A 27,037-nucleotide genomic window follows, 5' to 3' on the forward strand; every position below is an offset into this window, starting at 1 on the left:
TTGCAGGCAAAAAATTCTGCCTGGAAAAATCAGCTCCGCCTTTTTTTAAGTGTTTTTTTTACCACACACGTTTTTTGACACAGTTTTTGATGCGTTTTCCTACGTGGTTCTTTATGCCCATTTTAAAGCGTTATTTTTATCTCCTTCTTCAACAGGCAAAAGAAGAAAAAACCGCAAGCATTTTTTTTTTTGCCTAAAACCGCGTCAAAAACGGTTGCGGCCGTTCACAGCATTTTTCCGTCTCTCATTAATATCAATAGGGTTTTTTGAGGCGGAAAACGAATCTAGAAAGGTCATATCACATACGTAGTGGAACCATTATACCCTCATGTTTTCTCCTTCTTTAGTAGCGTACAACTCAAGTGCCAACTTCCATTACATGATAGTGTCTCAACAGGACTCTTTCTACAATAGATCTGGGGGTCGGCCAGTGAATACTTTTTCTCTACGTTCAGCTTAACAACAGTACCAATGATGATGATGATAATATCCCTGCCTCTTTTCTATAGTAGTCTCAGTACATGTTTTAATATGATATCATTGATAAATGAATAATGAATTGAGTATTTCTCTAGCTGTGACCATCTCATGACTATCACCACATATGGAGCATCCTGCGCACTGACTATTACTAAGCCTCTCCATATTTCTCAGCATTTTCTGCTCCTTTACCCTGCGATCATATAGTCAGAAGTAACATATAAGTTCTCTCCTCACTGTTCAGACGTCATGGGTTTTCTGCTAGGATGGACACACCAGTATTTACAATGTGTCTCTTCTTCTAGATGTTTGTAGGAATCTTCTTGTAGCCAGGATCTCCTTCTCTGTGCTGGTTGGTGTCTTCTAGATGTTGAAGGTGGTCATCTTCTAGGTATATGCAGGAATCTTCTAGCTGCTAACTGGGGTCTACGTGTTGTCAGGACTCTTTAAAATCTCAAAGACTGGGATAAAGATCTCCTGAAAAAAAACCAAGAAAAATATTTTGAGACAAAAAACTACAAATATATAACCTACAAAGAAATTGAAGCTACCAAAAAAAGTGTAGAAAATGGAAAAAATCTTTATTAGAATAACAATGAAAAGCTACATGTCAATACAATTAAATTAAAAAGACTCCACAAGACTCTACAGAAGAAAAGGACAGCTCATTGTGTGACTCACAAAGAAAATAATAATTAGATAAGACCCCATGGCTGCACAGACCTGCGTAATGTAGGTCATATATAAATACCAAATGGTATGGAATAAACAACTATACAGTGCAAAAAAGCAGTCAGCGCATAAGTAAGAGCAAAAATGAATCAACTATTAAACAAGTATGGAGGGATATAACATACCCATAATAAGGTTGTTCAGGAGTACCAACACAGGGAGTGCCCACCCAGACGCACGTTTCAGCGCTAAATGCCTTCATCAGGGGGTGGCGCTGATAGTACACACACAGTATTTAAATGAACGCTAGCCAATGGTGCTTAAAGATATCCAGGTGATATATATATATATATATATATATATGCCCATAAATCAGATCAGTGCACTCACTGTTTACTATTGGTGGCAATATGTGGTCGAGTACATGGCCGGACTCCAGAAACGGCAACAACGAGACACTGGGGCGGAAACACATCAGCGCGTCACCTGACGCGGTCACGTGTGTCAGCAACCCAGCGTGTCATGGGTGACGAATCGGAGGCCGGTCAATCACAACCAATCAGAATGCAACCAGTGATTGAAGGCATGAAAAGCATTCAGAAGGATATTAACCCTGTACGGGCAGTCCAATAGCGATACACTTCATGTCTGCAAGTCTAAACCCAAAATACAGAGAGACAAGATAGTTATACAGATATATTGCACATGTATCATACAAATACATATAAATATATGGCCACAAAGTGATGTGTGATGAAGAGTGTCAACGTGTAGGGAGTAATCAAGTGTGGACCATTATTATCAATTATAATGTGTGAAAAAAGACCAATATATACGTGCCAAAAGGAATAATCCAGTGCACACAACCTGAACATAGTAGGTAAGTGACAGGTAAGAAATGATATTAAACACAATAAAGTGTTGTTTATATAGAACATGTGTAAGTAAAAGAGTGAAAAGGTAATAAATGTATGGTGACAAAATAAAAGAAATAAAAAACGAAAAATAAAATAGTGTGAATAGGCGTGTGCGATGAAAAAAGAAGAAAAAAACAACGTGTGTAGTATGCATCAAAAAATAAAATGGACTACAAGTGCCATGCACAAAGCAGATTTTAGTTACATGTCGATATATCTAATACAACAAGCCTCAAAGGTGCAGAATATAATATGCAGTGATCTGCAGACAGAGCCCGCTTTTCTATTGTTTGTGAAGATCATTAGTAGGGCATCATTGTTGAGGATGAAGATCATGACAACCCGAAAATTGCACAGTTGACATAGTCAACACAGGCAGCGTAAACCATATATCTAATCTGTATACATAAATAAAGAAATGTAGATTAAAATCAAAATAAGAACATAAAATCAAAATACCCAACTAAAAGCTTTGGTAGCAGTCAGAGAAATGCAGCAACACCAATGTTCTCATTGACACCCCTCGGTTGTGTTGTCTTAAGCCTCCATATCCACCTGCATTCTGATTGCAAAAGCCTCTTTTTACATCTCGTCCTCGCATATCAGTATTGATGTGATCTATTCCCTTCACTCTCACAAGTCTAGAGTTACACGCATGATGTAGGTGAAAATGTTGTGGAATCGTCTTCAGCTGTTCCATATACTCTACTGTTTTGGCATTTTCAATGTCTCTAACATGTTCTCTTACGCGAAAGCGCAATTCTCGGGTTCTCTTGCCAATATACATTTTAGGGCAAGGGTAAGTTGCATGATAGATCACACCTGTAGTGCCACATGTAATTGGCCATGTGATCTTAACATTTTTCAACCCACTTGAGTCAACAAAACCTTGAGAGCGTTCAATATTAGGGCAACTAATACAATCGCCGCAAGGGTTACAACCCCACTTAGGACCAATCTTTCCAAAACATTTACCCGGTTTTTCCGCTGTTCGGTAACTGTGAACTATTGTGTCACGTAAAGAATGCGCTCTACATGGTGCAACAGCAAGATAATTTGGTAGTACTTTCTGTAGAATTGGATCATTGAGGAGCATTGGCCAAAATGTGTTTGAGGTGTCCCTCATTTCTGACCAAATGATACGTGTTCGTAAATCTTACCTTAGGAGAAATTCCTTATTTTTAGTTACAGTTTGTAATAGCTGTGCACGAGGGGGAGCTGTGCACGTGGTCGTCAATGGGCTTTATTAACATTGCGGCAGCTGCAGCCCTGTTGAGCAAGTCTCTTTCTTAACTCAGTCGTGCGGTATTTCAAATCTTCATGAGTTGAACAAATTTTCTTAACACGCAGTAATCGTCCAGTTGGTATAGCTTCGATGGTGTGGCGGGGATGTGAAGACGTGGCGTGAAGAAATGAGTTTGTTGATGTCTCTTTACGATGCAAATCTGTCTGGAGACAACCATTATGGTTCCTTTTAGTTAGTATGTCCAAAAAATCTATCTCAACATGATTCCACTTGCATGTTAATTTAATGTTACGTGTATTATAGTTACATACACTGATGAATTCCATTAATTCATCCGAAGTCCCCTGCCAGATCATGAAGATGTCATCAATGAATGGGCCCAGAAAAGGAGCTGGTTCATTGATATCTCATGATCTGGCAGGAATAGGTCCCTCTCCCACAGCCCCAGGAACAGGTTGGCATATGAGAGTGCACAGGCTGCCCCCATTGCCGTGCCCTGGAGTTGCAGGTAGAAGGACCCATTGAACGTGAAAAAATTGTGTTTGAGAACAATGTTCGATAGGGTTAGCAACAGTGGCGTAGCTATAGGGGTCGCAGCGGTCGCAGTTGCGACCGGGCCCCTAAGCCTGGGGGGCCCACGGGCCCCCGTTGCCATACAGCATGTTTTCTGACTAAATCTTCTGTGCCGTGAAGCCGGCACTTCCGGGTTACGGTCACATGGTACACTTAGTGTACCATGTGACCGTGTTGTCACGTGACACGGCTTCCAGACAGAGCAGAAGAGTCGGTGCGGAGGACTCCAGGTAAGCTGCAGTGTAATGTAATGTATTGTGTTGGAACGTTATGTATTGTAATGTAATGTATGTGATGCCTTGTAATGTATTGTGTTGTATGCGGTGGAGAGGGGGGGAGCGTTAAATCACAGCCCCCCCTCCTCCACCGCAAACTGCACAATACAGTATAGTACACATGAGTGTATGAGAGCGGGGCTGCGGCTGTGTAATACAGTCACTGCCCCGCTCCTGAGTCCTGACATGTGCGCGCCGTCAGGATGATGTGATGCGGCCGGCGCTGCACTAATGAGCGTCGGCACTGAAGGCAGAACATGGTGGGTGCGCTACAAAACACCCCCATGTTCTGTCCTCAATGCCTGAACCGCCGCTTATTAGTGCAGCGCCGGCCGCATCTCCTCATGCTGACCGCGCGCGCACTTATATCAGGAGCGGGGCAATGGCTGTATTACACAGCCGCAGCCCCGCTCTATAACGGCGGAGATCAGAGAAACCGCTCATCTCCGCCACTATTCTCCTGAATGCTGCGATCAAAGCTGACTGCAGCATTCAGGGGAAAATGAGAAGGGGGGATGCCCCTGGATCGCGTCACAGGGAATTCCTGTGACGCGATTAAGGGACATACCATATATGGGCAGACAGCCCAGGGTCTGTTGAAGGACCCCAGGGCTGTCCTACCATATTTCCTGTTGTTAGGGCATTCTGAGGTATGTCCTAACAACTGCCTGTGTGCTATCAGCACACAGGCTAATGTACTGGCATATAGCTATAAGCCAGTACATTGAAGTTTAAAAATAAAATAAAAACAAAGTAATGTTAAATTAAAAAAATACACATACATCTTTTTTATAATAAACATTAAAATAAGTCTCAATACATAAAACATACACATAATTGGTATTTGCGCGCCCGTAATAACCTGCACAACAATTTTTTTGCATCATTTATGATGTGTACTCTGTAAAAAAATAAAATAAAAATTGCTTTCTATCACTTAGGCCCCATTCACACGACCGTGCCCGCAATTGCGGGCACGGCCGGCCGCCGACTGCCACCCGCATTTTCGGCCCGTGCTCCCATACAAAGTATGGGAGAACGGCCTGCAAAATGCAAAAGGACGGACATGTTCCAGAATTTTCGGAACATTTCTACGGCGCGGACACCCATGAAAGTGAATGGAGATTATTTACGGCCGTGTGCATGGGGCCTAATTGTGAGGCACGAGGTGCGATGATGAATTTAACCTCCATGTGCCACACATTAATAGTAATTAACCCCATCATGTACCTTACACATTAACCCATTATGACTGAGAAACATGATGGGGTTAATTACTATTTATGTGAGGCGCATTCAAAATTCATCATCACACCTCGCGCCTCACATCAGAAAATGGAAGAACTTTTTTTTATTTTTTTATTACTGTTGGCAAAGTAAACGAAGTATCGGTATCGAAGTCCAAATTTTGGTATCGTGACATCCCTACACTGTGGGTCGCGTCCCCATGGGGGTTCGTGAGTCACTCACGAGGTCCCGGTTCCAATCAATGCTGGATCAAGGAGCTGACATCTCCTTGATCCAGCATTCCCTGTGCCGTGAGCGGCTCGACGCAGGCAGGCGGGATGTAGCGACATCATCGCGCCTGCCTGCGCTGAGTCACTCATAGTACACACCGGAGGAGGCGAAGGATCCTCCACTCGACGTGGGAACGGGGATAGGTAAGTAATTATGCACATATGGGGGCATTATACTGTATGGGGGGGCGGATATTGTGGGGGGGGGGGCATTATACTGTATGGGGGGCTGATATGGGGAGCATTATACGGTATGGGGCTATTATGGGGGGGCAGTATACGTTATGGGGCATTATACTGTGTGGGGGCAGCTATGGGAGCATTAACTGTGTGGGGGCATTATACTATGGGGGCTGTTGGGCAAGGCGTCTGGGCATAGGAGCGCGCAGGGGTCTGATGATGATGGTGGTGCTGGGGAGGGGTAGGGGGGCCCAAGCTGAATTCTTGCACCCGGGCCCATGAGCCTTTAGCTACGCCCCTGGTTAGCAACAACTCTGAAAAGTCTTTCCCATATTGCTCATATGCAAAAAGGTGGCCACTCATTGCAACCCATCCGAATGCTGGATGCCGGTATATAGTGACTCAATGTCACAAGTTACCAAAATATGTCTGTCATCTAAATGAATCTCTTCAATTTTCAACAACAAATCTGCAGAGTCGCACAGATACGAAGGTAGACATTCCACTAATGGTTTTAAATGGTGGTCGACCCATCCGCACACCTTCTGAGTTAACCCCCCGGTACACAATATAATTGGCCTACCTGGAGGGTCCTTATGAATTTTGGGTAGTAGAAAAGGCGTCTGTATTGTTGGCTCAGTCACAATCAGTGCCTCCATTAGGGACTTGGAGAGGACTCCGGCATCCATACCGTCTTGTAGAATGTGGATCATCTTTGCTCTAAAGGATAATAAAGAATTGTACGTTAACCTTCTACAACAAGTGGAGTTTTTTTTTTTTTGTTTTTTTTTTTAATTTATGTATTTTTTATTTTTCCAAACATAACAAACAAGCGAACAACAATTCAACAATATGTCCCATGGCAATAGCATCTCTGAACACATATCATTATTTTGCATATTATATAATCTACAATTTGTATAAATTACTTCAAATGATCCTAGTTGGAGCGAGGACAGAATTAGAGATTTTACCCCAAAGACAAATTGAAAAAGTGTCAATATTCATAGGAAATGAAACACACTAAATAAACCATAAAGAAGGGGGAAGGGAAGTATAGAGGGGGGAGGGGGGGAGAGGATGGACACGTGTATCCCCATCGTTACCGCGATTCAATACAGATATTTAAGGAATCAGATCATGATTGGTGTCACGCCAGACAGCTGATGTTCCAGATACCAAGTTGTGGAGCCAAAGCATGCAATCAGTTTTTGTTTTATATGAAGTGGTAAGAGAGGTATAAAGTTCTCCCACAACTTAAAAAAAGCTTCAGTTTTGTGCTCTTTTCGATGGGAGGTTTCCACCCAATCCATTCGGAAAATATAAGATATATTTTCTAGGGAAATACGATGTGTGGGGTGTGTATTATTTATCCAAACCTGGAGAATGGCCTTCCTAGCAGCCGCAGAGACATAGTATAACAGTTGTTTGTGATGTTTCGGGATAAAGGAAGGTGGCAGTATCCCAAAGAGACCCCACTTTTGGGTTGAGGGGCATGGTATGGACAAGGTGTTCGACACAAAATATTGTATCTTTCGCCAAAAGTCAACAATAGTTGGGCATAACCAGAGACAATGTAATTTCGGTGCTCCACACTTTAAACATGAATGGTCAGAGGAGTTACCCATGAGAAAGCCCCTATAAGGGGACACGTCAGCCCTATGGGCTATTGTAAAAGACATCTCCCAGGACATGGCTGATGGGAGGTATTTGGCAGCCATAGTTACAGATGATAGGACATCGTCATGAGTTGTTTGATCTAAGTGGTCAACCCAGTAAGATACGCCTGATCTCGATTTAGTGTAGTCCAATGGCTGTCTTAAAACGTTATAATAGGTAGTGATTAGTCTTTTTCGGCATTGATGAGATGGAGTTAAGTGACAGAAGAAGTCATCCCAGTCTTGGTCTTGTAAGTGTCTAATGACCTTGTGAGCATAGCTACAGGCCTGCATGTAATAAAATGGGTGTTGGCCCAAAAAATCATATTGTATACGTAGTTCATTAAATGAGTATGGACGACGAGTGAGCATGTTAGTTATCTGATTAATACATGTCAACCCCTCCCCCCCAATCCATCCACGAAAAACCACATGGGGTTTGGCATTTTGGAAGTCAAAGTTATGGACCCAAGGAAGAAGTAGGAAAAATCTAGGGTTTAAACCTAAGTCTTGCCTGACCTTGGTCCATGTTTCCAGGAGGACATGACTAGGGGGTTATCCCGTTCATCAGGTGATAGAGCCGAGTAGGGAGTGTGTAAGAGGCATGTTAAGGAAATGGGTTTTGAAAATTGTTGGTCCAATGTAGAATCAGAAAAGCAGGAGCTGCCAGTTATCCAATCTCCAATCACTCGTAGTTGAGCTGCCATATTGTATAAGTGAATCTGTGGAAAATTAATCCCTCTATTTTCATGACGTTGCTGCAATATGCATAGGCTCACTCTTGGTCTCTTTTGCCTAACATCAACTGGTCTCAAGTATATAGGCAAGGATTGTAGTAAGTATAACAATTTAGGGAAGACAACCATTTTTAATAGATTAGCCCTACCTAAAAATTATAGAGTAAAGTGCCTCCAAGCCATGAGTTGGGATTCCAAATATGCAATAATGGGATTAAGGTTTCGTTGATATAAATTTGATGGTTGTCTCGTGATGCGTACCCCCAAATAGGGAATGTAATCAGAGTTCCATTTAAATGCATGCCTTGAAGACCAGAGTGGCCTGGAGGGACCCTTAAGAATTAGGGCTTCTGATTTTTGTAGATTGATCTTGAAACCTGACAGGGCACCATAAATTGGGATATCCTGGAGGATTGGTTGTAAAGTAGAGGCAGGGTTAGATATGAAGAACAAATTATAATCTGCAAATGCCGATAGTTTAATTTGAGAATCTCCAATTTGTATGCCTTGAAAACATGCTAGGGACTGGAGATGACGGAGAAGTGGATCTAGGGATAAATGAAACAGTAACGGTGAGAGAGGGCATCCCTGACACGTACCCCTGAAAATTGAGATAGGAGGTGAGTTAAGCCCATTGATGGTAAGGGATGTGGTAGAGCAGGCCTGTGAGCGTGAAAGGAATGTTAGAAAGCGGTCCCCGAAGGCCCGGGACTGCAACACCGCTGTGAGAAATGGCCATGATAAAGAGTCAAACGCCTTTTCCGCGTCAAGTCCCAGCAGCATGGTCACTGGGGAGGAGGGGTCTAGTGCAGACACCGTGGCTGCTACAGCCTGACGGATACCTTTAGTGGAATGTCTATTCCTTAAGAAACCCAGTTGGGTTGGGGCAATGATCAGTCCAAACATGGTTTGGAGGCGGTCGGCCAAAATCTTTGTTAGGAGCTTATAGTCTTGGTTTAAAAGGGAAATCGGGCGATATGAGGAAAGGAGGGTTGGATCCCTGTCAGGTTTGGGAAGCAATATGGTCCTGGACGCATGAAAGTTAGGCAGGTCAATCTCCCCACTAAATATGGCTTGTAAGGTCCTAGTCAATGTCGGTACAATATCTGGCAAAAGTTTGTAGTATTCAGCCGATAGGCCGTCAGGACCCGGCGTTTTATTGTTGTGTAGCTTAGAGATTGCTAAAGCAACCTCCGCCTCCGTGATATCATTATTTAAAAAGTGGAGTTTTTTCAATTGGCGATTTGCTTCATAAATATACATCTGGTGTGGCCAAAATACCACATTTCTGCCTTTATCGGCAGGTTTTACTACCACATCATGCCAATGATATAATCCTCTCCAAGCTCTCTCTCTCTCTCTCTCTCTCTCTGAACTCGACAGATTGTCATTCTTAATTTTCCTTGGAATGTTTTGCTAATCTTCAGGGACTAATTTGACAAAAAGATCTACTGCGGGGCAAATAGACAACGGGGGGATTTTGTAGATTTGGTTCTAATACAGATATGAATCTTACCTTCTGATATTCCCCCTTCTTGGTGAAAGAGTTTCTCAAATATTCGCAATGTTTCTCGTTCCTCAACTGTCACAAATAAATCGCCTTCCTCTTTAAAATACAATTTCTTAAAGATCAAAGATTGTGCAAAAAATTGCAGATCTTTTACTGCTGAGAAAAGATCAAAACAGGAGGCGGGAGAAAAGGTCAAGACTTTGTCCAACAGTGTGATGTCACCTATAGATAATTGATGCATAGAAATGTTAATGACCTTCTTGTGATGTCTTGGATTTTGTTCCAATCCCTTATTCATTTTTGTCCTACTGTTGGACGTCTGATTTTAGTTCCGTTTTATTTTGTATCTTGGTAAGTCACGTGTAGACCTCACGCTACTACATAAGGTCATATCATGGTGACCGCTCTGTGATGACAAAGATCACATAGAAGAGGAAAGACTCAGTGATCACCATTTTGTCTCCGATTCCATCAATATATTTTCTTCTGTTGAAAATCATTATTATCACATATCAATTTCTTTGTTTTTCTGCTCTCCATTTCTTTTTCCCACACGAGGCATTGTTGATCCAATTGTGTTTTAAATGTTTCTAAGTCCTCTTTGGACATCTCTGCTTTTAATTTTTGCTGGATCTTTTCCAGCTCGTTATCCCTGTTTTCTAATGAGGTGTTATTGGGTCCAGTAAGAAGCTCCATCACTTTAAATGAACACACACTGCAGTTCTCCTCCCATTTAGATGGAAAATTCACATCTTCAGTTGGAAATGATGGGAAAACTTGTATGCGTAACCCCCTCGGTATAAGGTTCTGTTGGAGATAATTTGCTAGGAATGCTCGGTTCCACCAAACTTTCATTCTTTTATTTACAAGGCTTTTGAAGGAGTTCTGTGGCTCCCTAATATTTCTCTGACTGCCAACACCTGTGGCTGTGAAGTCATCTTTAACCAGCCATGACTGTTCTCTGGCTCTAAAATCCATAGTTGGGTTTCTGGCACTATCTGTAAAAACACAGAAAACAAACTGATAAATAATCCAAAAAGACAGCGAGGATCTGAAATCCCAAATGCAGGTGCACGGCCTTTATTACTAGTAAGGGGGGATCCTAGGGTGAAGTCCTGAGCACATCTATATATATATATATATATGTATAGAAGGTAGAAATTCGAGGCACTCACCGCTGTTTCTGTAACTTCCGACCATGTCATCAAGAAGTGACCGGGAAGCAGCATGAGCACAAAAAGCTATAACTGGGTTTGGGGGCAGCGGCGGATCATCGTTAGGAAGGCTCGGGCAGCCGAACAAGGCTCCCAGGGGGCCCATGGCTGCCAAGCCCATAACATTTATTGGCTGGGCTGCACGGGCCCCCTCAAGCCCATTGGCGCCTAGAACTGGAGGGGGCCCCGATGCTAGCGACAGCCACATTCACTTGTATCTGCATCCTCAGGACGCAGATATTAATTAATGATATAGGCTTCAGGCCAAGTTAGGACTGCAGCCTATAAGGTGCTGGGAAGACTCCCTGGGCAGGCCGCCGTGATGATGTAACTGCATCACGCTGATATGAGCATGCGTTCTGCCTGGAGACAGTGCAGCGCACCGTCCGTCGCGGGAACGGGGCAAGGTAAGTACAATGTTTTGTTTTGGAGGCAATATATGTGGCAATATACAGGGGGGTGATTGCTGTGTAGCACTACATACAAGGGGAGGGGGGATATGTGGCACTATATACAAGGGGAGAGGGGGCTGTGTGGCACTATATAAAAGGGGAAGGGGGATGTGTGTGAAGCTATCTACAGGGGCTGTGTGTGTGATGCTATCTACAGGGGCTGTGTGTGTGGCGCTATCGACAGGGGCTGTGTGTGGCGCTTTCTACGGGGGCTGTGTGTGTGGTGCTTTACTTTACCTTCTGTGAGTCACTAGATTTATAGAGAATCTGTCTCCTCTCCTGACATGTTTTTTATAGGAAATCCTTGTCTTTCACAAAATATCTTTGTGCAGTCCAGGACTGATAGACAATTGCGTGTTACCATTCCCCTTGTCAGGAGAATGTGTCCCTGCACAGTGTGATACTGTCAGTATGTAGGGACGCAGCCCTTTGACAAGGGGAATCGTAACATCCATCTGTTAATGCTTGCACAAAAAGGTAGTGGCAGGGGGGCGGAGGAGTAGGGGGGCCCCATGTTTGGGTAACAGCCCAGGGCCTATGGCCTACTTAATCCGCCACTGTTTAGGGGGCCTCGTTCTGGAGATGGGCGCCGGTCACAGAGGTGGGACTCCCATCTATCTGACATTTATGACATATCCTGTGGAGATGTCATAAATGTCCTTCATGGGAAAACCCATTGAAGTGGATAGACAAATCTTACCTGTCCATACAGAAGTGACATTAATACATTGGGAGGAGCTTTCAGTTGCCGGTTAGTTGTCCGTTCTACGATGGTTGGAAACCGAACAGTTTCTATGGCGATGACGTAACATGGGAGCCCTGCATGTTGTCCAGTGGGAGCGGAGTCTGTTTAGAAAGAGAGAAATCCAATATTTATTATAATATTACAGGAAAAGGTATAGTAGGGGATAATGTTTTATCCATAGCACCTTAAAAATCCTGATTAGAGAGCAGACCCTGTCCCATATATACATATAACTGAACAGTACATTATATACAGTATATATGAGGACAGTAAAGAGGGAGTACAGTATATACAGTGAGGACACGTCCTATATATACATATAACTGAACAGTACTTTATATACAGTATATATGAGGACAGTAAAGAGGGAGTACAATATATAAAGTGAGGACACGTCCCATATATACATATAACTGAACAGTACTTTATATACAGTATATATGAGGACAGTAAAGAGGGAGTACAGTATATACAGTGAGGACACGTCCCATATATACATATAAGTGAACAGTACATTATATACAGTATATATGAGGACAGTAAAGAGGGAGTACAGTATATACAGTGAGGACACGTCCCATATATACATATTACTGAACAGTACATTATATACAGTATATATGAGGACAGTAAAGAGGGAGTACAGTATATACAGTGAGGACACGTCCCATATATACATATAACTGAACAGTACATTATATACAGTATATATGAGGACAGTAAAGAGGGAGTACAATATATACAGTGAGGACACATCCTATATATACATATAACTGAACAGTACATTATATACAATATATATGAGGACAGTAAGGAGGGAGTACAGTATATACAGTGAGGACATGCTCCATACATATATACATATAACTGAACAGTACATTATATACAGTATATATGAGGACAGTAAGGAGGGAGTACAGTATATACAGTGAGGACATGCTCCATACATATATACATACGACTGAGAAGTACATTTTGTTTCCGGACAGTCTGCAGGATATTTATGTAGTGGAGCCCCCAGCAAGGCACCTCCGCCCTGAATATGTGTAGATAAGGGACTCCAGCAGATCGCTTGTTAGGTCCATGTAGAAGCTCAAATACTTCATGGTCCTTAAGAATAAGTTGGGGGTGATGCATTGTCACAGGCACAACTAGAGGTACAGGCCTGGTTATCCATATTTGTGCCCCCGAGTGGCCACTATTTTACCACTGATCTCTATAAAATGGCAATATAATTGGGATTTTCCGGTTTCATGTAACTAGATGCTTACATTTCGTATAATAAAAAGTTCGGCAACTTACTAATTCCTCAGCATTTTTAAGATATCTGTTTGGGGTCAGTGAATGGGAATATTCTTGTTTATATCCAGGAACATGCCTGATATTTCTCGCAGCTGATAGTTTGCTACAATTGGATCCATTCTAGGTCAGGATTTTCCTCACTGTTTCTGCTATTCATGCCCTCCGGCTTACTCTCTGCTCTGTAGAAGTTCCAGATTTGGGGGTGGGTTGTTGTTAAGGGCAGATGGGTGAAATGTCCCAGGCCCGCTTGCTTCATCATCTTGGTACATACAAGCAGAGCAGCCCCAGGCTACTGCACATGCCCAAAAACGTCTTGTATTATTCCATGTGCAGCACTAGGTGGGGAGGGGGCAAGTGCCAAAAGAACGTTTACCCAACCGTGCACCACAGATAGAGGCTGCCATTGGGGTTGCATACGGTTTATTTACTTACAGACGCAAATCCTATAAACCTAGAAATTCACGGTACTGATGTCAGCTTTCTGTCATTTAACCACTGGGTGACATACATATACAGTGGCATGCAGTTAGCACAAAGTACCGTAAATGTACAGTACTTGGATGGTGCGGGAAATAGCGTAGATCCCGGCACGTTACCCCTCAGTTGCTGTGGTCAATAGTGGGGCATCTACGTGGGTAAACAGATGGCGGGGGCTTCTTCTGTCACCATCAGCGCAATCGCAGGTTTCTGATAGGTGCCATGGCAACGGGGGGCCTAAACACGGCTCCCAGGTCTGCCATGTGTGAATCCTTATAAAGCCATGCCATTATGTACTCAACGCCTTTGTTGCTGAAGTTTTGTTGTGTTACTGGTTGCCCTTGGATCCGACCATAACCCATTCCTCTGGCTATGGTCGGGAAAAGACACATCCCGACCATAGTATGGCGTTGTGGTCGCTTTCAATGTTCTCATGAACACGCTTTATTTCGTTTGCACTCCGGAAAAACATCCAATTATTCCCGAGTGCTTGGTGTGACTACCAGCCTGTAGCTGCAACTGCGCATGCGCAACAGTAGCGCTGCCCAAGTCCCCGCCTGCACTCGGGAACTGGCAACTGTTCCCGAGTGCTTCTACTAAACTTGCATTTCAGCAAGACTGTATGTACCCGGGAACCGGCGACTGTTCCCAAGTGCTTATTCTAAATCTGTATTTCAGCGTGCGCTACTGCTCATGCGCAGTCACATCGCTGTAGAAGACGGTATGTACCCGGGAACCGGCGACTGTTCCCAAGTGCTTATTCTAAACCTGTATTTCAGCATGTGCTACTGCTCATGCGCAGTCACATGGCTGTAGAAGACTGTATGTACCCGGGAAAAGGCGACTGTTCCCAAGTGCTTATTCTAAACCTATATTTACGCGTCACTGTCAAAAGACGGCGCGTAAATAGACGCCCGCGCCAAAGAAGTGTCATGTCACTTCTTCAGACGTAAATGGAGCCGTTTTCCATGGACTACATGGAAAACCAGCTACAGTTACGTCCGTAATGGACGCGGCGTTCAAGCGCCTGCACATGCCGTTACGGCTGAAATGACGGGGCTGTTTTCTCCTGAAAACAGCCCCTTAATTTCGGCCGTTACGGACGCTGCCGTGTGAACATACCCTAAGATTAGTGTTTTGGGGCCCTGTATCTAAGCCTAACATGTGGTATTCTTAGATACATGGCCCATGTGTGACACTGTCTGCTTGGGTAATGTTACTAAGGCTACCTTGTGGTAGGCTTAGATACATGGTCTAACAGTATCACACATGAGCAGTGTATCTAAGCATCCCTCTACAGGTTGGGTCCTTGGTACTACATCAAGTTCAAGGACTACTTCAATGACACCTTTTTTATTTTTAATAAAATCGTTAACCAGTGTTGTGTGTGTTATTTTATTACAATATTTTTTCTATGTCCTTCTCATTTATTTAAAAATGTATTACTAGTGCATTATTAATGGCCACTGTCTAACAGCGTCCATTAGTAAGGCTTCATGCACACTAGCGTGTGTATTTTCCGCGCGTGAAAAACATGCGTCAATCCCATCCGTGTGTTTGCGTTAGGGCGGATTAACACGAACGTGCTATACGTCCGTGCAACCCGCGTGCTTTTCACGCTTGTGGCACGGACCTATGCTAGTCTATGGGGCAGTGCAGACAGTCCGTGAATTTTACGCAGCATGAGTCCGCTGCGTAAAACTCGCGACATGTTCTATATTTATGCGTTTTTCGAGCATCACGCACCCATTGAAGTCAATAGGTGCGTGAAAATCAGGCGCAGCACACGGAAGCACTTCCGTGTGACGCGCGTAATTCGCGCAACAGCAGTAAAATAATGAATGTAAACAGAAAAGCACCACATGCTACAAACATCCAAACGGAGTGTCATAATGATGACGGCTGCGCGAAAACCGCAGCCGCGCATCCGTATGAACATGACACGGAGCGGTCAAGTGCATTTTGCGCACGCAAAACGCCACCGTATTTGTGTGCGCAAAACGCACACGCTCGTGTAAATCCGCCCTTATGCATCAGTGTGCTTTTCGATTGTCATGTGTTATTCACGCACTCACAAAGCCAGCCCATTTTTTTCTTCTTTTTTACAACAAATTGCTGTGTAAATCACGCACCAAACACGTGTGCGGTGCGTGGTTTTCACGCATGCATTGACTTCAATGTGAGTGTAGGTGCATGATAACGCACCAATAGAGGACATGCAGTGTGTTTCACGCAGCGGACTCTCGCTGCGTGAAAAGTCACGCATGTGTCAACGGCCCCATTGAAATAAATGGGTCGCGTGTGTTGTGCGTTTTTTCAAAGCACAGCACACGGACGTGATTCACACTTGTGTAAATCGTGCCTAAGGCCCCATTCACACCAGGGTGAATCTCGTCCGTGTGCTGATCGTCGAAACCACGCACAGCACACGCGACCCATTTATTTCAATGGGGCCGTTTTCACGCAGCGAGAGTCCGCTGCGTGAAACATACTGCATGTCCTCTATTGGCGCGTTATCATGCACCTACACTCACATTAAAGTAGACGCATGCGTGAAAACCATGAACCAAACAAGCGTGTTTGCTGCGTGATTTATGCTGCAATTTGTTGTAACAAAAAAATGGCCTTTCTGAGTGCGTGAATAACGCAGGCCACTTGCTAAGCACACTGATGCAGAACGCACACAAACTGACCCGATTCACACGCGTTTCTCACGGGCGTCAATCTTACACGCAAGTGTGCATGAGGCATAAGACGGGGCTGGACGAACACTTACCATCACTATGACCCTGTTACCCTCCGCCACCAGGGAAACTGGGCATAGCATACCTGGGTAACATCCAGTAGCTGACCATCGCTAATACTGTGGTGGCCACAGCGCTGGCTGTTATTATTAGGGCACGTTCAGACGTGGCAGAGTTTTTATGCTTCAAATGTTGTTGCAGATTTAGGGGAAAGTACGCAACGAATCTGCACCAATATTTGCCGTTTTGACAGGTAATTCAGACGTTGCAGAAAACACAGCGGACCTGCCACTGATTTCGGTTTTTGGATTGCAAAGGCTGAAATACTTTGTGCCATTCCACTTCTCCGCAACAGACAGTGCATGCTGCGGCCTGAAATTTCTGCACCGCTGCCCATCGTCCGCAGCGGAGTTCCCATCAATGTCTGAACTAACTTGCCTAAAAATGTGTAGAAGGCCTGATTCAGACGAACGTGGCGTTTTTGCGCAGGCAAAACACGTGGCATTTTGCCTGCGCAAAAGCCACTTACCTGCTCCGTGAGGCAGCGTCATATGCGTGTTTTTTGCGCAGCCGCCATCATTATGACACGCCATTTGGATGTTTGTAAACAGAAAAGCACGTGGTGCTTTTCTGTTTACATTCATCCTTTTGACAGCTGTTGTGCAAAACAGCCAGTTCGCACGGAGGTGCTTCCGTGCGGCAATGCGTGGTTTTCACGCACCCATTGACTTCAATGGGTGCGTGATTCGGGCAAAACGCCGGAATATAGAACATGTCGTGAGTTATACGCAGCGGAATCACGCTGCGCAAAAATCAATGACAGTCTGCACTGCTCCATAGACTTGCATAGGTCCGTGCCACACGTGTGAAAAACACGCGGGTTGCACGGACGTATATGGCGCTCGTGTAAATCCGCCCTTAGGTAGACAGCGCCACTATGATTCCGGTCCACAACGGATTGCTTCATGTCTCTGCCTAGGTCTATGTCCAAGCAAAGCGTGCAGGAGCGGAATCCCCGACCATAGTGGGATTCCACTACTCCGATAAGTTACAATCAGGGCCGCCATCAGGAATTTCGGGGCCCCCTACAGCTAAATTTTCTGGGCCCCCCTACCGTGGCACCGCCTGTTAACGGTACTCCGTCCAGCACCATATCATGGTACCCAGGGCCGCCATCAGCGGGGGTATTATGGGTACTGATGTGAGAGGCCCGGCCAAACCTAATTGAAAGGGGGGCCCGACAACAGCCGCGACTTGCCTTTGGTAGAAAAAAAAAACAAACCCCTGCAATGGGGCTTGTTTTTTTCACCAAAAGAATGTCGTGAGCTGCGAGCCCCCCTTTCAATTAGGTTTGGCCGGGCCTCTCACATCAGTACCCATAATACCCCCCCTGATGGCGGCCCTGGGTAGCATGGGGGTCGTCATGGGGGCCGTCAAACACTGCCGCCCGTGTGACCGATCGCGCGCACCCGCAAACTCCCGCGCATGCCCACCCGCGACCGCCTGGAACCGCGCACCGAATTTTGAGGCAGATTTTGACCTGCCCACACTATCTTGCCGCGTTTTTTGTCCGCGGCGATTGAGGACAGCAGACAAAAAACGCAGGGACAAATGCATTTTCTGCCTCCCATTGATTTAGATGGGAGGTCAGAGGCAGAACCGCGGCAAGAAAGGACGTGCTGCTTTTTCTTTTTTCCGCGACTGGCTCCCATTGATTTCAGATTAAATCAATGGGAGGCGGTTTTGGAAGTTGTTTGGTGCTGATTCTGACGCAGTGTCCGAGTCAATATCAAGGCCCAAAAACTCTGTGAACTGGGCCTTATTGTTAGGGCTTATTCAGACGAACGTGTAATACATCCGTGCAACGCGCCTCGCACGGACCTGTGTTACTCTATGGGGCCGTGCGGACTGTCAGTGATTTTCACGCAGCGTGTGTCCGTGTGTCCGCTGCGTAAAACTCACGACATGTCCGATATTTGTGCATTGTTCGCGCATCACGCACCCATTGAAGTCAATGGGTGCGTGAAAATCACGCCCAGCACTTCCGCAGCCGTATAAACTATGAATGAAAACAGAAAAGCACCACGTGCTACAAACATACAAACAGAGTGTCATAATGATGGCGGCTGCGCGGAAATCACGCAGCCGCGCATCATACGCTGCTGCCACACGGAGCTGTTATGGACCTTTTGCATGCGCAAAACGCCACGTTTTTGCGCACGCAAAAAGCACACGCTCGTGTAAATCCGGCCTTAGGGTAGGAACACACTAGGCATGAACACTGCAGATTTTATGCAACACATTTTATTGTGGAAAATCTGCAGCGTATCAGTCGCAGCAGAGTGAAAATCACTGACAGTCTGCACGGCCCCATAGAGTAACATAGGTCCGTGCGAGGCGCGTGAAAATCACGGACCGAATGCGGCCGTCTGAATAAGGCCTTAGTCTAGTTACACAGTGCGGTGAAATCCCATTTTTTTGCCACAATTTTTGCAAAAAAACGTGACTTGACCGCACTGTGAGAATATAGCCTAACAGCACTTTTCATGTTTTGTATCTTTTTTTTATGCAATTTTCGTAATTGCGGAACAAATCACGCGGTTTTGCCGCGATTTTTATATAATCGCGGCAAAACTGCGCCATTTTTGCCGCGATTACGAAAATCGCGGCAAAAAAGCGCTAGGAAAACGAAAAAATACCAAAAACCTTTTAACCAACTTTATACAATCTACAAATGGGGTCAGGGGGATGGGAATCAGGATGGATAGGGGAACATACTCACCAGCCTGCAGGTCCGGTCGGCAGTGTAGAGGAGCTGGGGGGCGGGATCTCCACACGCAGCTTCAGCACATGCTGCATCTTCCTCTCCAGTGAAGCTACAACAGGTATGCAGGGGCTGCCGCGAGTGTCGCTAGGGGAGTGTCGCTAGGGGGGTGTCGCTAGGGGGGTGCCGCGGGCGTTGCGAGGGGGGCCCGTGAGCGTTGCGAGGGGGGGGCCCGTGAGCGTTGCGAGGGGGGGGGGCAACAGTCCGAGGGGGGGGGGCGACGGCAGCCCGGCGGGCCCCTTTTACTTCATTCATGTGGCCGGGCCCCTGACGGGAGTACCAGTAATACCACCCTGATGGCGGCCCTGGTTACAATAGCGCTAGGTACAGGTGGGGGAGGGGTAGTGTGTCATCTATGTAATAAAATTACTCCTCCTCACAACACAAAGTGCAGGAGGAGGAATGGTACATGAAGTACAATAACGGAGGCAGCATTAGGCTAAGTTCACACAGAGTATTTTGACGAGTTTTTTTAAGCAGAAACAGCGTTGCAAAACTCGTCAAAAACGGCCCGAAAATGCGTACCATTGATTTCAATGGGAGGCGTCGGCGTCTTTTTCCCGCGAGCAGTAAAACTGCCTTGCGGGAAAAAGAAGCGACATGCTCTATCTTCGGGCGTTTACGCCTCTGACCTCCCATTGACTTCAATGGGAGGCAGAGAAAGCGTATTTAGCATTGTTTTATGCCCGCGGCGCTCAATTGCCGCGGGCGAAAAACGGCACAAAAAACAGACGCAAAAAAGGCTACGATAAACGCAGCGAAAAACATCGCAAATAAAGCCGCGAAAAAAGCCGCAAACAAAGAGGCAAAGAACGTCACAAAAAAGGACAGGGAAAACACCACGAAAGACGCAACAAAAAACCCAGAAAAAAAAAGCGCAAAAAAAGACGCGAAAAACGACGCAAAAAAGGCTACGATAAACGCTGCGAAAAAGACGCGAAAAAAGCCGCAAACAAAGAGGCAAACAAAGAGGCAAAGAACGCCGCGAAAAAAAAACTGGGAAAACGCCACGAAAGACGCAACGAAAAAAGCAGCAAAAATAGCCGCAAACAACGACACAAAAAAAGAAACGATAAACGACGCGATAAACGCAACGGAAAACACAGCAAAAAACATCGCAAAAAAAGACGCAAACAAACAAGCAAAAAACGCCAAGATAAACTAAGCGAAAAACGCCCCGAACAAAGCGGCAAACAAAAACGCAAACAAAGCCGCAAACAGCGCACAAAAAACTCCGGGAAAAATGATGCAAAAATCAACGTGCAGGGAGAGGTAAATCTGCCGCAAACTTCAAGACGGAATTTTGAGGCAGATATTCTTCCTGCAAAAAAACTCTGTGTGAACATGGCCTTAGTGGAGAGAGACATGAGATAGAAGAGGGTGGACGAGGGTGAGGGGAGACACGAAGAGGTTTATAGACCTGAAAAGAGAAAGAAAACATCAATGTGAAAACATAATGGGGGGAGAACGGTCACCATCCTTCAAGAATGTCAGCAAGAAGACAAGTCCAGTGAAGGAGGTCAGCGGGGAGGAGCAGGGACAGCTCACGTGAACTCTTGGAAGGTACGTGCACGCTCATTGCAGCCTGCAAGGAGCGTGCACGGGAAAAAAGTTTCCTCACAAGGAAAGATCAACAAACCAGAGCTGAACTGCATGTAAACAAGCCGTGCTAAACTCAAAGCAGAAATGTGCTAAGTAGAAGTTTTTTTTAAAATAATGCTTTATTTAGGTTGTCTGTATAATGGGTAATGTATGACACAGTTTTTGAAAAATTTTTTGTATCTCGGACAACGCCTCAAAGAGGCTCTGTCACCAGATTTTGCAACCCCTATCTGCTATTGCAGCAGATCGGCGCTGCAATGTAGATTACAGTAACGTTTTTATTTTTAAAAAACGTGCATTTTTGGCCAAGTTATGACCATTTTTGTATTTATGCAAATGAGGCTTGCAAAAGTACAACTGGGCGTGTTTACAGTAAAAGTACAACTGGGCGTGTATTATGTGCGTTACATCGGGGCGTTTTTACTACTTTTACTAGCTGGGCGTTGGGAATGGGAGTGTATGATGCTGACGAATCAGCATCATCCACTTCTCTTCAGAACGCCCAGCTTCTGGCAGTGCAGACACAGCGTGTTCTCGAGAGATCACGCTGTGACGTCACTCACTTCCTGCCCCAGGTCCTGCATCGTGTCGGCCACATCGGCACCAGAGGCTACAGTTGATTCTGCAGCAGCATCAGCGTTTGCAGGTAAGTAGCTACATCGACTTACCTGCAAACGCCGATGCTGCTGCAGAATCAACTGTAGCCTCTGGTGCCGATGTGTCCTCGCTCGTCCGACACGATGCAGGACCTGGGGCAGGAAGTGAGTGACGACACAGCGTGATCTCTCGAGAACACGCTGTGTCTGCACTGCCAGAAGCTGGGTGGTAACGAAGAGAAGTGGATGATACTTCTCGTCAGAACGCCCAGCTAGTAAAAGAAGTAAAAACGCCCCGATGTAACACACATAATACACGCCCCGATGTAACACACATAATACACACCCCGATGTACGCACATAATACACGCCCCGATGTACACACATAATACACGCCCAGTTGGACTTTAGAAAGCCTCATTTGCATAAATACAAAAATGGTCATAACTTGGCCAAAAATGCTTGTTTTTAAAAAAAAAAAAACGTTACTCTTATCTACATTGCAGCGCCGATCTGCTGCAATAGCAGATATGGGTTGCAAAATCTGGTGACAGAGCCTCTTTAAGGTAAAAGTAGATGTTAAATCTACTTTTACCTTAAGAGAAGGTAAGTGTGTACAGTAAAAACTAAACCCAAAAAACATGGAGGAAGCTCAGTTTTCTCAAATTCAACCATTACATGGTACTTTAAATGGTGCCTAAAAAACTACAACTCCTCTCGCAAAAAAATAATCCTTCACACACCACTCCATTGACGTAAAAATAAAAAAGTTATGACTCTAGGAAGGTGAGTGACAAATGAAAAATGGCTTGTATAACCTCTTCAGGCCGAAGCCATTTTAATAGACTTTGAGGGCTTATTTTTTACGGGAGGCGTCGTAGTTTCTATTAGTAGCATCTAAAGTACCATACAATGCACTGGTAAACGGAAAAAAAATTATTTGCGTGCTGAAATTGGAAAAAACTGTGATCCCTTCATGGCTTTTTGGGTTTCGTTCTTACAGATTTCACCGTGCGGTAAAAATGAAAACGTAACTACATGCTGTGGCTCAATACGATTGCGGAGATACCAATTTATATAGGTTTTCTTAAATTATACTACTTTCAAAGAAAAAAAACCTTTTGCTAAAATTTTTTTATTGGTGTAGCCACATTCTAAGAGCCATACGGTTTTTATTTTTTCATCGATGGAGCGGTGTGATGCGTATTTTTTGTGGGACGAGCTCTAGTTTTTATAGGTACCATTTTTTGGTACATGCAATTTTTTGATCACTTTTTATTACATTTTTTTTAAGAGCTAAGTTGACCAAAAAACAGCAATTTTGGGGTTTTAAATATTTTTGGGTTCACCATGCGCGTTAAATAACGCTATATTTGAATAGTTCAGAAACAGCTATACCAATTTTGTTAACTTTTTTTTATTTTTTACATTACTTTAGAGGAAAACTGGGAAAAGGTGTTTTTTTTTAACTTTTAATTTGTTCTTTTTTCCTTACTAAAAACTATATTTCCCTTTTTTTTGCTAGGGGACATGACCCAGCGATTGTTAGATCGCTGGCACAATACACTGCAATACTAATGTATTGCAGTATATTGTCATTTCCACAGGCTTCTGTTAAAGTGCAGCTAAACGTTTAACAAACTTCTGACATGTCATAGTGACATGTCAGAAGTTTTGATTGGTGGAGGTCCAAGCACCGAGACCCCACCTATCGCTAAAAGTACGGAGCTGAAGCGCTCGGTACGGGCTCTTAGACTTTCTCCGATACACTGGTTTCCGGAAAAAGCCGAACAGACACGAAGCGGCTGAGCGCTCACACGAGAACTTCAGCTGCTTCATTCTAGCGATTAGTGGGAGTCTCAGTGCTCGGACCCCCACCAATCAAAACTTCTGACATGTCACTATGACATGTCAGAAGTTTCTTAAACGTTTAGCTACACTTTAAGCCCTGCCACATGCAGGGCTTAGGAGAGGCAGAGTGAAGGCAGTCTTGGGGGCCTTCATTAGGCCCTGGGCTGCCATGACAACCATAGTGACCCTACGATCTCATTGCGGGTGGGGGTGACGAGCTGTCAGAGGGGGCTGCCCCCTCTTTTTAACACCTCAGATGCTGCCGTCGTGATTGACCACAGCATGAGGGGTTAAACAGCCAGAAATCAGCGCGATCACTGTTTCTGGCCGTTAGTCCCGGGTGTCATCTGTAATACACAGCTCCATACATCACCCCTCGCACTTTGACATATCTGACACGTCATTTTGCGGGAAGCAGTTAAGGGGTTGAACAACAGGAACTGGTTCTTTAAGGTTATATTCACGCACAGAAGATGATTTTTTCCGGAAAACCCAAACAATTTAAAGCTCCTGACCTCTTTAGGGTCCCAATGTATTCTGCTTTCTCTCTTCTGTAATGGCTCATTCTGCTTTTACAGAAAATTCTAAACTGTGCCAGATCTGCGAGGTCCAGCGCGGGCCTCTACCTTGCTATACCCCATGGAGTGAAATATACGTTAGCGAGGAGCTGGCGTAGATTTCCACTATAATTTATGCCACTTTTCTGGGATAATCATAATAAATTTGTTGGCTCAGTGGCCACGCCCCTTTCCCTCGACCACGCCCCATTCCTACAAAAGTGTGGAAAGTGGCGCAAAAAAAGGGCAAAAATAGCAATTTGCATCAAAAATGCGACTTTTAATCCCTTTTGCGACTTTTCTACGCCTGGCGTAGAAGAGTTGATAAATGACCCCGCCCCCTTAGTGTCTTATGTCTCTGTGTTCTTCTCCTGCCTGTAGTCCTCGCCTTCCTTACAGCTGTACTAGTGACTGGACCGTGAAGTAACAATCATTACCAGATAGAACGTCAGGTCCGCTCATTGTATAATATTACAACAGAGGATGAGGAACGTTTCTTGGGAAGGTCCTTGTATAAACATTACAAGTTGTAGAGTCATTTACTGCTTCACATAAGCTGAGAGACTTTCCTCCGGTTCTGTCCATATTTCATGGATTTCATGACTAGATGTCACATTATAAAAGCTCTTAGCTGCCATATTTGCGCTCACTTATATATAAACACCGTCAGGGCCGGCCTTAGGTTGGATGGCGCCCTCTGCGGGATTCTCTATTGCCGGCCTCCACAAACCAAAAATCAACCACATATATAGACACATACTGGAACATATATACTGCACATACATAGAGGGACATATTTAGACAAACAGGCAAATTTATATATATACACATTCTGGAATATATACACACACTCACACACACACAGGAACATATATACTGCACATACATAGAGGGACATATTTAGACAAACAGGCAAATATATATATATATATATATATATATATACACACATTCTGGAATATATACACACACACACACACACACACACACACATACTGGAACATATACACACAGGAACATATATACAAACACACATTCACATACACTGTGCAGATAATGTAGTAGATGTCACCTGCAGTCCTATGTAACACTACAGATAACACAGTGATAACTCTCTGATTACAGATAATGTAGTAGATGTCACCTGTGCAGTCCTATGTAACACCACAGATATCACTCTGATAACTATACCCACACATATATACACACACAGAGGCACACATATATACACACACTAACAGAGACATATATACACATATACACACACACACACACACACACACATACACAGAGACACATACACACACATAGACACTTACATCTCTTCTTGCTGACAGGATCACAGGTTTCTTGCAGGACGGGCTGTGACGGAGCTTCCTCCTCTGCTCTTGCTCCTCGGCTCTTGTTTCCTCCGTGTGTGTAACGAGGAGGAGAGGACAGAATAGGGGCAGAGCCCAGTGTTGCCCCCTACATGCTGGGAGGGTGCAGCGCCCCGTGCACTCGTACAGGTCACACACACCTAAGACCGTCCCTAAACATCGTCTCTTACACAGATCTCAAGTCTCTCACTGTCTATTATCCGCTCAACTGACACCAACTGACACCTGCAGTTCCATGGAGACGGCTGGTGCAGAGGAGCTCTGAGGATGGGATCATTCAAAGCGTCCAATCAGAAGCTGCCAACTGGTTTGTACCACTAGGTAAAATACAAGGGTAGGCTCGGACCAAACCAATGACAGTTTTTGTGTTTGTTTCAATAAAGCAACAAGTGGTTATATGTTATACATTTTATATATATATATCCAAAAAAGAGAACGTGAAGCAGCACTCAAATAAAGTGAATTTATTCATCCAACATGGAACCACAACGTTTCACCTCCTCTATGAAGGCATTTTCAAGTCACTTTATTTGAGTGCTGCTTCACGTTCACTTTTTTGGATATCTAACACATAAGGAGAGGTCACGCCTTTATTTTTGAAGCTTTGCACCAGCCTAGTCAGGCATTTGTTCACAGTGCTGCTCCAATCCTCTGCTTATATATATATATATACACACACACACACACACACACACACACACACACACACACACACACACACACACACACACACACACACACACACACACACACACACACACACACACACACACACACACACACACACACACACGTGTGTGGAAAGGAAATGATTTATTCCATCTCAAACAGAAAAATATTGACATTACAGATTTAGGCCCCATGCACATGACCGTAAAAACTCCCGTAATTACGGGCCCATAGACTTCTATTGGTCACGGGTACCTCCCCGTATGCTTACGGGAAGGTGCCCGTGCTGTTGAAAAAGATAGAACATGTCCTATTTCAGGCCGTAATTACTGCACGGGCAGCCAATAGAAGTCTATGGGGCTCCCGTAATTACGAGTGACTACGTGTGTGCACCCGTAATTACGGGAGCGTTGCTAGGCGACGTCAGTAAATAGTCACTGTCCAGGGTGCTGAAAGAGTTAAACGATCGGCAGTAACTGTAAGGGGAGATTCACACGAACGTTGCGTTTTTGCGCGCGCAAACAACGCAGCGTTTTGCGAGCGCAAAAACCATTTGACAGCTGCGTGTGTCATGCGTGTCTGATGCGCGGCTGCGTGATTTTCGCGCAGCCGGCATCATAGAGATGAGGCTTGTCAACGCCCGTCACTGTCCAAGGTGCTGAAAGAGCTAAATCTTTCAGCACCCTCGACAGTGAATGCCGAACACAACAGCGAAAAACCTGTACAAAAAAAAGATAAAGTTCCTACTTACCGAGAACTTCCCGGCCGTTGCCTTGGTGACGCGTCCTTGGTGACGCGTCCTTGGTGACGCGCCTCTCTTGACATCGGGCCCCACCTCCCTGGATGACGCAGCAGTCCAA

General features: G+C 44.8%; 1 protein-coding gene across 1 annotated transcript in view; it reads right to left on the minus strand.

Moving 5' to 3' along the window:
- LOC142699077 (uncharacterized) overlaps positions 1-25,800 on the minus strand; it is a 27,846-nt gene extending 2,046 nt beyond the window's left edge. Inside the window, exons 1-6 of the mRNA XM_075847986.1 lie at positions 25,449-25,800; positions 12,132-12,277; positions 9,772-10,763; positions 6,444-6,580; positions 3,230-3,518; positions 1-957 (exon numbers count right to left, since the gene is read on the minus strand). The exon at positions 1-957 is cut by the window's left edge and continues 2,046 nt beyond it. The gene's annotated coding sequence lies outside the window, so the exon portion shown is untranslated. The remainder of the gene's footprint in view (positions 958-3,229; positions 3,519-6,443; positions 6,581-9,771; positions 10,764-12,131; positions 12,278-25,448) is intronic.
- Positions 25,801-27,037: the final 1,237 nt, after the last annotated feature.

Source organism: Rhinoderma darwinii, unplaced genomic scaffold (assembly GCF_050947455.1).
Source record: "Rhinoderma darwinii isolate aRhiDar2 unplaced genomic scaffold, aRhiDar2.hap1 Scaffold_126, whole genome shotgun sequence".
NCBI classification, from domain to species: Eukaryota; Metazoa; Chordata; class Amphibia; order Anura; family Rhinodermatidae; genus Rhinoderma; species Rhinoderma darwinii.